This window comes from Sinohyriopsis cumingii, unplaced genomic scaffold, assembly GCF_028554795.1.
Source record: "Sinohyriopsis cumingii isolate HCF-2022 unplaced genomic scaffold, ASM2855479v2 utg000069l, whole genome shotgun sequence".
Classification (NCBI taxonomy): domain Eukaryota; kingdom Metazoa; phylum Mollusca; class Bivalvia; order Unionida; family Unionidae; genus Sinohyriopsis; species Sinohyriopsis cumingii.
The window spans coordinates 3482416-3492786 of NW_028315867.1; positions in this window are offsets into that span (position 1 = coordinate 3482416).

The window sequence follows — 10371 nt, forward strand, 5'->3', positions numbered from 1 at the left end:
CTGACCATAATTTACCTTTAAATTTTCCAGGATGACCCATTATATTAGGTTATAATTCATATACTGAAAACCTATCCAAATTTATTGATAGTGTTTTACAACCTTTAATGAACTCACTTTCTTCATACATTAAAGAAAAAACTACTTTCATTAGAAAGTCAAGTCTATTCCACATCTGATAATTTCAATTCTGGTATCATTAGATGTAACTTCAGTATATACCAACATTCCGTATGCAGATGGTATTGAAGCGTGCAAATATTTTCTTGATAACAATCCTAATAATAGCACACTATCTAGCAAAGATATTTGTAAAGAAATAAAAAGAAATCTTTGAAAATAATTATTTTCAGTTTAATAATACGAATTACATACAGATAATGGGTATTAATATGGCTCCTATATACTCTTCCCTTTCATGGGTGAATTAGAAAAGGATTTTATTCAAAACGAAAAGTTTAATCCATCTCTTTGGTTCAGATTTTTAGATGACATATTTATGATCTGGAAGCATTCAACTGAAGAACTGAAAAAATTACTGATATACAATAACTGAGTCGATATCGACAGAAGCAGCTTGTCGGAGGAAAATGGTGGACATAAACAGTGCCTGGAGGTGTGTATAATAGCACTGACTGATTGGTCAATCAAGCAGAATGATTGACAACTGGCGATTGGTCAGTTACCTCTAAGCCAAGGGCTTCATCACCCATCCCAGAAGCCCACATATCTCCAAATCCAGTCAACAGTAACACAGCTTTACATGAAATAAGCCAGATTGCTATCAATGTGGAGGAAACTCCAGGACCCCAGTTTATGATAGGTGAAACAAATTCCTTTGAGTTCCATGGAACCCACAACCAGACTTGTACCTCCATACAGTGCTTAGTAATGATAGGTTATCTCCAGGCCCAAGTAGAAAGATTAGAACAGGAACTCTCAGCACTAAAATCAAAGAGTCTACACAGCATTCAAATGGATAAACCAGGGTTAAAAAAAAAGTGTGCCAGGAAACCCAGACAACACAATACACAAACATGTCACAGGACCAAAACACAAGAGCATGTCAGGGCACTCAGACCATACCAAAACCAGCTATTAGAAAAAAATCAAAATACACACAAACAGATGCAACCACACCAATTAAACAAGATGAGTCTCTTCTACAGGTATTAGATGGGCAGAGCCAAAAATCAGTTAAAGCACATACTGCAAACACTGACCATCATGTGTCTCTCTCAACATCAAATCCAGGTACAGAAGGAACTGCTCTAACCACAATCTCCAATTACCCACAGCATGAAGCTAAATTAAATACAAATACTAAATACAGCAGTCACCAAACACTCAGTATAGTCATGGGAATCAAGAAGTCTAAGCAGTGCATCAGAATCCCCCACTCAGTCAGTCTAGTCATGGAAATCAGGAAGTCCTAGCAATGCATCTGAATTCCCCACTTGTCAAAATCAGCAACATAGTTAAAGACAGATCTCTTATCATAGGATCATCAATAATCAAAGGAGTAAGAACAAGAGGGTTATATAAAACTGATGTAAAAATCCATAGATGTGCAACTATTAATACTATTACAGAAAAAATATTGGAAATGGATATGTCACCATATCATGCTGTAATTCTTCTCATTGGTGGCAATAATTACAGTAATGGCCAATCTTTGAAGGGCATTGATGATGATCATGAAGGCTTGTTATATGGCATCAGGTCAAAAAACACAGAATGTAAAATAATCATCTCAGGTCTACCGCCAAGAAGGGATGCACTTATGACTCAACTAAGTATGTTGTGTGAAAATTTCCAAATACTGTTTGTTCTGCAATACAGGACCTTCTTCAAAGACAATCGAGTGAACCAACAATTATACCAGTGAGACCAAATCCACTTGTCCAACAGAGGTACTGCCATGCTCCTTAGGAATATAGACCAGTACATAAGACTTATAAAAGGGGTTAGGCACGAGTCAGAAAACTGCTTGTATTGTGGAGAGCATGGTTATGTAACACATTGGTGTCTGCATGGAAAACAGATTCGTTGCCATATTTGTAAAGAACTTGGACATAAAGCAAAAGTTGTGCACATACCAATAGGTAGAAGACTATGATGTACAGGCCTATGCAACACATATCCAGCAACAAAATGCATTAGAATATGTGTATACTTTTGTGTACAATGTGCAACTTGTTAACATGTAAACAACTGTGTGATACTGTTCAAGTTACTTCTCCCTCTGAGGCCCCCCAAGTGTCTAATATGTCAATGTCTTCTTGTATGTATGTAAATCAGTTTCATATTGAACATTCTCAAATATCCACTACATGTGGTCATGGTACAACAGATGGATCTTGTATGTTATCTTCTTCATGTGTTTATGTAAATAATCAAGGCAGTGTAAAGAAATCTGTCAAGTCTAAAAACAATACATGGCATACTACCTTGTCTGAAGATCAATCCTCAGATCAAAATTGTCATGTTTTTGGCCTCCTCAAAAGAAGTCTGCAAGTAATCAACCTAAATATTCAACACATCCTCCCTAAACTGAATGAGATAAAGTTAATATTACAGCAAACTAGATCAGTCAGTATTCTAGGTCTATGGGAAACCTTTCTTTCTGATGATACTGATGATTTGGCTCTCCAAATACAGGGGTTCAGCTCTGAAAGAAAAGATAGAGAATCCATGGGGAGTGGGGGTATTCTTCTCTATGTAGACAGGTCCATTAGTTATAACAGACGTGTTGATCTAGAGCCTACTGGGGTAGAGAGTATCTGGATCGAAGTAACCCTTGCCCAGTCAAAGTCAATACTCTTATGTTCAGTTTACAGGCCACCTAGTTCCACAGTTGACTGGATTGATAGATTTGAGGTTCAAATTCAAAAAGCATTACTAAAGGAAGATTTAGAAACTATCATATTAGGTGATTTTAACATTGACTACATGATAACTCCACCATTAACATGGATAAGTAACTTTGAAACATAAAACTCTACTTAATTAACACCCCAACTAGAGTAACAGATAAAAGTGCTACTATCATAGATCATGTCCATACTAATAAACCTGAAAACGTAAGTGAAATTAATGTGCCAGTGTATGCACTGAGTGACCACTACCCAGTCTGTATAACTAGACATGTTCTGAAATTATCTAAAAATGGCCAACACAATGAAATACAATACAGGGGCTTTAAATAGTTTGATGAGGAAATGTTCTTAAATGATTTAGTTTGCAAACCCTTCCATTCAGTCTGCAATGTAGCTGATGTCAACACTGCCTTAGACAAATGGTATGGGATGTTCAATGCAGCCTTAAATAAGCATTTCCCAATTAAAACAAAAAAGGGTTAAACACCAGATTATATCCAAGTGGATTACCCCTGAGATCAATGAAACTAGGCACTTAAGAGATAATTTCCACAAGAAAAAAGACATGAAAAACTATAGAAAGTGGAGGAATAAAGCTTAGCACCTGATAGATAAGGCAAGAGAGAACTACTGTAAACAGCCTATTGATGAAGTTAGAGTACCAAGACATTGTGGAAGCATCTAAAAAAGCTGAACCCACCCATGCACAGTTGTTTTATCTCTAGACTTAAGCAAAATGAGGATATAGCAACATCTGTACAAGACATTGTGGAAATATTCAACAATTTCTTCATAAGCATCTCCACTAACGGTATTCAGAACCAGACTAACAGCCCAATTGATGCTCTTCTGTTATTTACAAGATCTAAACTTCCTGATGATAATTATTTTTCAATAGCTAATGTTAGTGAAACTGATGTTTTTGATATGCTAATTAAGGTAAATATTAATAAATCCTATGGATTGGATGGTATTGGTCCACACATTTCTTAAAATTGCTGCAGCAGCAATAACAAAGTCACTAACGTATATCATAAACTTAAATATAATGAGTGGTAATTTCCAGAAACACTGAAGTGTGCAAAGGTTACAGCTATCTTTAAGAAAGCAGAAAAGGAGGATCTAGGGAATTACAGATCGATATCAATTCTACCTGTATTGTCAGAATTATTTGAAAAGCATGTAGCCATTCAGGTCTATACATTTTTTGAAACATACTCTCTATTTCATAGGGGGCCCCGAGTGGCCAAGTGGTCTAAAGCGCTCTTCGTTACGGATCACTGCCATCTCACCTCTGTCTGCGGCGGTTCGAGTCTAGGATTCAGCCAATGTGGGTATGTGAGAAAGCTTGCCAGTAGCTTCTCGTGGGTCGGTGGTTCTTTCCGGGGTTTTCCCAGGTTCTTCCTCCACCATTACTACTGGCCGCCATGTATAGCCTATCGTGTGCTGAAAAATGGCGTTAAACCCCACAACAACAACAACTCTCTATTTCATAAAGCACAATCAAGATTTAGAAAGTACCACTCGTGCCAAACAGAACTTGCCAAATTAATTGATCTTTGGCTGAAGGAAATGGATAATGGAAATATGACTGGGATTGTTTTCCTTGACTTCAAGAAAGCCCTTGATCTTGTTGATCATGAATTTCTGCTGCAAAAGTTGAACTATTACAGGTTTGACAATCCTTCTTTAAACTGGTTTAGATCATACCTAAACCAAAGGTCTCAACAAGTAAGCATTGGCAATATTGGCTCTCAAAAACTCACACAATTCATTCAGGGGTCCCTCAAGGCTCAGTTTTGGGCCCTCTCCTCTTCTTTATCTGGATCATTGATCTACCATTAAATAATGAATCCACAAATACAGATTTGTTTGCAGATGATGCAACTTTGTATACATCTAGTTCTGATATTGAAGTTGTCCAAACACAAACAAGATTAAACTCAGACCTTATTAGAGCCCAGAACTGGGCAAAACAAAATAGGATAGTAATTAATCAAGGTAAAACAAAATGTATGATTTTGGGGACATCACAAAAGCTACACAATTCAGGGAACCCAGAACTATCTCTTGCAATAAATAATCATCCATTAGAAAATGTCAATAAAAGGCTTGTAGGTGTGTCCATAGATAATAATTTATTATGGAATGACCATATTGATAAGCTTTGTAAAACACTGTGATCCAAAATTGCCCTGCACAGCAGAATCAAGAAATATTTACCTATGGAAACTCACAATCAATACTACAAGTCATATATTTTTCCAACAATGGATTTATTGTTCAAATGTATGGGGAAACTGTGCTAAATCTGAGCTTGACAGGATTTTAAACTTCAGAAACAAGCAGCATGTGTAATTTTAGATGCATCTATTGATCATCCCACAAAAGCATTCTTTACAGAACTCAAATGGTTCACAATATATGACAGGATAGATTTTCACAAGGCAGTTCTTTTATATAAATGTCTTGATGGAACTGCACCTGAGTATCTTCAGGACTTATTGAGGCCTTTTTCAACACAATACCAGTTGAGATCAATATCACATGGAAACCTTCTTGCACCAAAACCAAGAACAGAGCAATTTAAAAAGAGTTTTCAATACTCTGGTACAGTTCTGTGGAACAAGATTCCAATACATGTAAAATCTGCTGAAAATATTAGAGTACATATTTAAGAAGAGATATGGTTAGCATGTATTTGTTTCTAATAGGTAAAGGAATTTTGTATTTTGATATGAAACATGTTACAATAAACAGTAATTATTGCTAACTTCATATAATGTGCATTGTTACACTCCTTAAGAGGGCTTCAAGGGAGAATAGTCCTTGACTAATGAGTCAGTAATAAATAAAGCATTATTATTAATATTATTACAGAAATTTATGCCAAGCAGGAGTCTGGTATTTGTCCATGCAACTGATATGAATCAGTTGCTATCAGCAGTTTTTACTTACTGTTTTGTGCCCCACCATGAAAATATTAAAAGCAAATGATGTTACCACTATGTCCATCTTTATAATTAATTGATTTCAGGTGTTGTCTGTCATCTAAGGTCTGTCTGTCAGTTAGAACTGTTGTTTGCTATTGCCATTCCTCCTTTACTAGGTGGATCACCATGAGACCTTACATACATACTTATCTGTTACAGAACTTATTCTCTGCTGCAAGAAGAGGAAAACAAGTCCAGGTTTTGTAGTAAAATTGGGTTTATTGTGTAGAAGGTTCATGACATCTTATAAATATAACTAATGACAATGTTTTATTTCTCTTGCATACGTTTACCTTCATCATATGGGACAAAGTTCAAGGTCACAGTTTTCTTGAAAATAAATCAGATGCTCTTCTCACTGTAATCCTAGATTTGGATTTTTAATTTAGCTCTAACAATTTTTCAGTCATATTGTTAGGATGTCTGCAGTGTGGCAGTTTATAGTGATGTCTAGCACTGGGGCATCATGCCGCAGACATGTAGCATGGTGGCCCACCCAGTCACATTATCATGACACCAGGCCTACCAGTACTAACACTAACCTCTTAATGCTGAGTGCCAAGTGAGGCAACTGTTAGTACCATTTTTAGAAGTTTTTGGTATGACTCGGCCAGGGATCGAACCCATGACCTCCCGCATCCATGGCGGATGCTCTAACCCCTATGCCATCGGAGCGGTATTCTTTAAAAGAGATTACTCTTCTCACTCTAATCATAACCAGCACACTTAAGAAATGATCAATTTGACAGACTGTTCATCACTAACATGCTGCTCATGCGATTTTGCTTATGCTAGCAATTTGTAAACTGACGTATATGAAAGTTATTTATTACTTGTCCTATAATTAGAACAAAGCAGCATGAATAGTAATCATGGTAGCATAGGTGCTCAGAGTTAACAAAACAACTTAAACAGATAATCCTGGCTCAAGGTTGCCTAATTGATTAAAGTATGCAAGGCAAGAATAACACAATATTTTGCGACTGATGACATAGCAGCCATTTTTGACATCTTGCTATCCCTACTTCAGAATCTGTTTAGATTTCTGATATGGACTACACAGTGGTCAACTTGAAAATCTTGTGATTGCTACTTCTCTGGAATGGATGGTTATATCAGCAGGGTGGTTTGACTTTGTGACTGACTTTTTAACAGTGAATGCTGTTCAATTGTGGCAATGTTAACATCTTGTTTTGTAAAGAATATATCTATCTATCTATCTATCTATCTATCTATCTATATATATATATATATATATATATATATATATATATATATATATATAATTTGGTGACTTGTGGACAAAAGACTGTAAATTCATGGAGCCATACTGTGGAATGACATTTGCATCATGATAGAAGTGGAAAACTTGACCTTGGTGAGTTCCTAATATAGTGCAGTGATAGAACTGTACAATTAAAAAGAGAGATGAATAATAGAACATCAATTAACTTTTATGAAGCATATTTAATTTAACATTTTTTTTATAATTACAAGAGGTAGCGTTGGTGGCAATGTGTGAGTGTTTCCATTGTTAGTGTTATATGTCAATAAATGTCATTTGTGTATTTTCTGCTGTTTATCTTTGTTCTTTTAGTGATTACCACCTGTCCCAAACATTCACCCTCTGCTATCTTAAGTATTTCATTAAGTGTAGGAGAATTTGTGACACCTATTTCTCCTGTTAATAAATGGAAAGTCATATCAACGTGAGGTTTACAGCAGAAGATTTCCAGTGATGTCTACTTACTCCTGAATGAAAATGTTTTGCTCAGAAATCCAGTATGGCCTCCTTATTGGCCATCTTGAAAATCTTCTTAGTACCACTCCTCCTGAATGTGTGGTTATATCTTCATAGGGTTGTATCTAAACGATTTTTTATGATGTCTCTTAAATGAAAATGGTATCAGTCTAGTGTACAATATGACTTCCATGGAAGACATCTTGAAATCTTGCCTTTTCTACTCCTGCTGAATAGCAAGTCATATCATCATGCTGTTTTGACAAGAAGATTTAATAAGCAGTCGGGTTGATACTAGATTTATTTATTTACCGTATGTATTGGATGTCCAGCCAATTCACAGTCGACATCAGCAAGGTATAGAGATTCAGTCCACTGGGTTAGTTTGTCATTGGACAGTTGTTCACAATGTGTGGCATGGTCTGTAAAGCACCACTGCTACAGGAAGACTCTGTAGCCTGGTCCCATTGGAGAAGGATGACTGCACAACCTTGATCTGTCCGGAAACGGTACATCTTGGTCCACAAATGTTGTGGAAGGTTGAAGCCAGAAGGGCAGATGGATGGCTAAGCTGCGAGGGAGTGGTTTACAACATATGTTGAAGACTACTAGTCATTCCATGCCGAAATAGCTGTCCTATCCTCCGGCAATGGACCTAACAAGACTGGATGTCTCAAAGCCAAGCAGACAGCTGGATGTGAAGTGATGTCCATGTACAGTGCAAGTTTCTCAAAGGCATAATCCTTAGCCAGCAGTTTTGTGGCTGCTTCTTGGCGATGGAAATGTGAAGGAGTCTTGTAGGTTACCAGCAGCCATGGTAAAGGAGCAGAACACATTGTTAGCGAGTTTATGTGTATTGTTGTGTTGATCTGGACGTCAGTTAGCTTGGTATGGGACAATCAAGCCCAGACAGGAGCACAATACTCAGCTATTGAATAACAGGGGGCCATGCTGATGTTTTGAGCGTATGAGCACTAGTGCCTCAGGTTGAGCCAGCCAGTTTGAGGTGTAGGTTGTTTTGAGTGCTCAGTTTTGCTGCAGTTTTCTTTAGATGGTTATAGAAAGTGATCTGTCCAGAGTCACACCAAGGGTTGATGGTGTCAGGTCATTTTTTATTTGCTGCCTATTAAGGAGGGTGCAAAGCTAATGACCTTAGCCAGCAGTTTTGTGGCTGCTTCCTGGTGACAGAGCTGTGGAGGAGGAATGTTGTTGATTACCGGCAGTCATGGTAAAGGAGCAGAACACATTGTTCAAGAGTTTGTGGGCATTGTGTTGATCTGGATGTCAATTAGCTTGGTATGGTATGATCGAGCCCAGAGTCAGAAGCACAGTACTCAGTTGTTGAATAATAGTGGGCCAGTGCTGATGTTTTGAGTGTCTGAGCACTAATGCTTCAGGTTGAGCCAGCCAGTTTGAGGTGTAGGTTGTTTTGAGTGCTCAGTTTTGCTGCAGCAGTCTTCAGGTGGTTATAGAAAGTGATCTGTCCAGAGTCACACCAAGGTATGTTGGTGTTGGGTTGTTTTTTATTTGCTGCCCATTAACACATTAACCCCTGGAGCTTTATGTCATTTGCGCCTCAAAATCAAGTAGGAAACACATTTTGAAAGCTATTTCTGAATAGACTCGAAAACACCAAATCCCTGGTCATCTTTCAATAACATACTGCCTTTTTTTGTTAGAAACATCGGTTTTCATTGGCTATTTGGCTCGTGCATTAGCAGAAGGTAAAAGTTGGAGTTCTTTTTTTTTTTTGTTGCTAAACAGAGCCATTAATTTTGTATGGAGACCACTCTTTATTCCAAATGCCCATCTTATCCTACTTTTTACAAAGGCTCATCTGTCTGTTTGCAGTTTACACTGGTTTGCTTTAGATCTGAGACCAAAAAGTCTAAAATCCAGACACAAAATCAGATTCCAACCATGGGCAAATTTTGAGTAAATTAAAGTCTGGTCCAAAAAATGAGTTTTTTTAATCTGTATTTTGTAGTGCAACCAGATATTCCAGATTATTTGGTATCATTGTAGAGCTACATCTGTCTACCTTTTTATAATACCACCCACTTTAGTGTATCTTGCATGACCATGACGCTACAGAGTTCGGCAGTAGGCTACTACCTCCTGCCCCATTAAGTCGTCACTAGGGTTTAATGTGTTAAGCAGAATACAACAAGGCTCATGGTTTGCATTTGCATTAAGGTGGAAGATGCTGGAGACTGTCTTTGTTGTGCTTGGCTGTAGCTTCATTTCTTGAAGAAGTCCATTATTTCCTGCAGGTCTTTGTACAGTACCTTCTCAAGCTCAGTAACCAAGTCTTGGTAGTGACACTTAACTGGGATTCAGTGCTGCATTTGGTTTGCAAGTTGGATCCTTCCTAGATGAAAATGCTACCAATTTGACATAAATTATGGTCACAATGGCATCCAGCTTGAAGATCTTGTTATTGCTATAATTTTACATGGTGTACATATTGAAAGCCATTTCACTAATTCTCCTGAATAAATGGTCATATCAACATAGGAGTTTGCCAAAATTCTTCTAATGGTGTCTCATTTTGTTGTACATGAAAATTATGCCAATCCTACTTTAAATAAGACTGTCAGATTAGCTTATGTTTGAAAATCTTAGCACTTGATATTGCCAGAAATGGTCTTATCTTGAATTCCTAAAAGTTCTTATTTGGACAGTAGAGAATCAGTCTCTTCAAGAAACCAATGCAGTGGCATGCTGTTCATTGTTTATTCACTCTTAGTTGGCACAA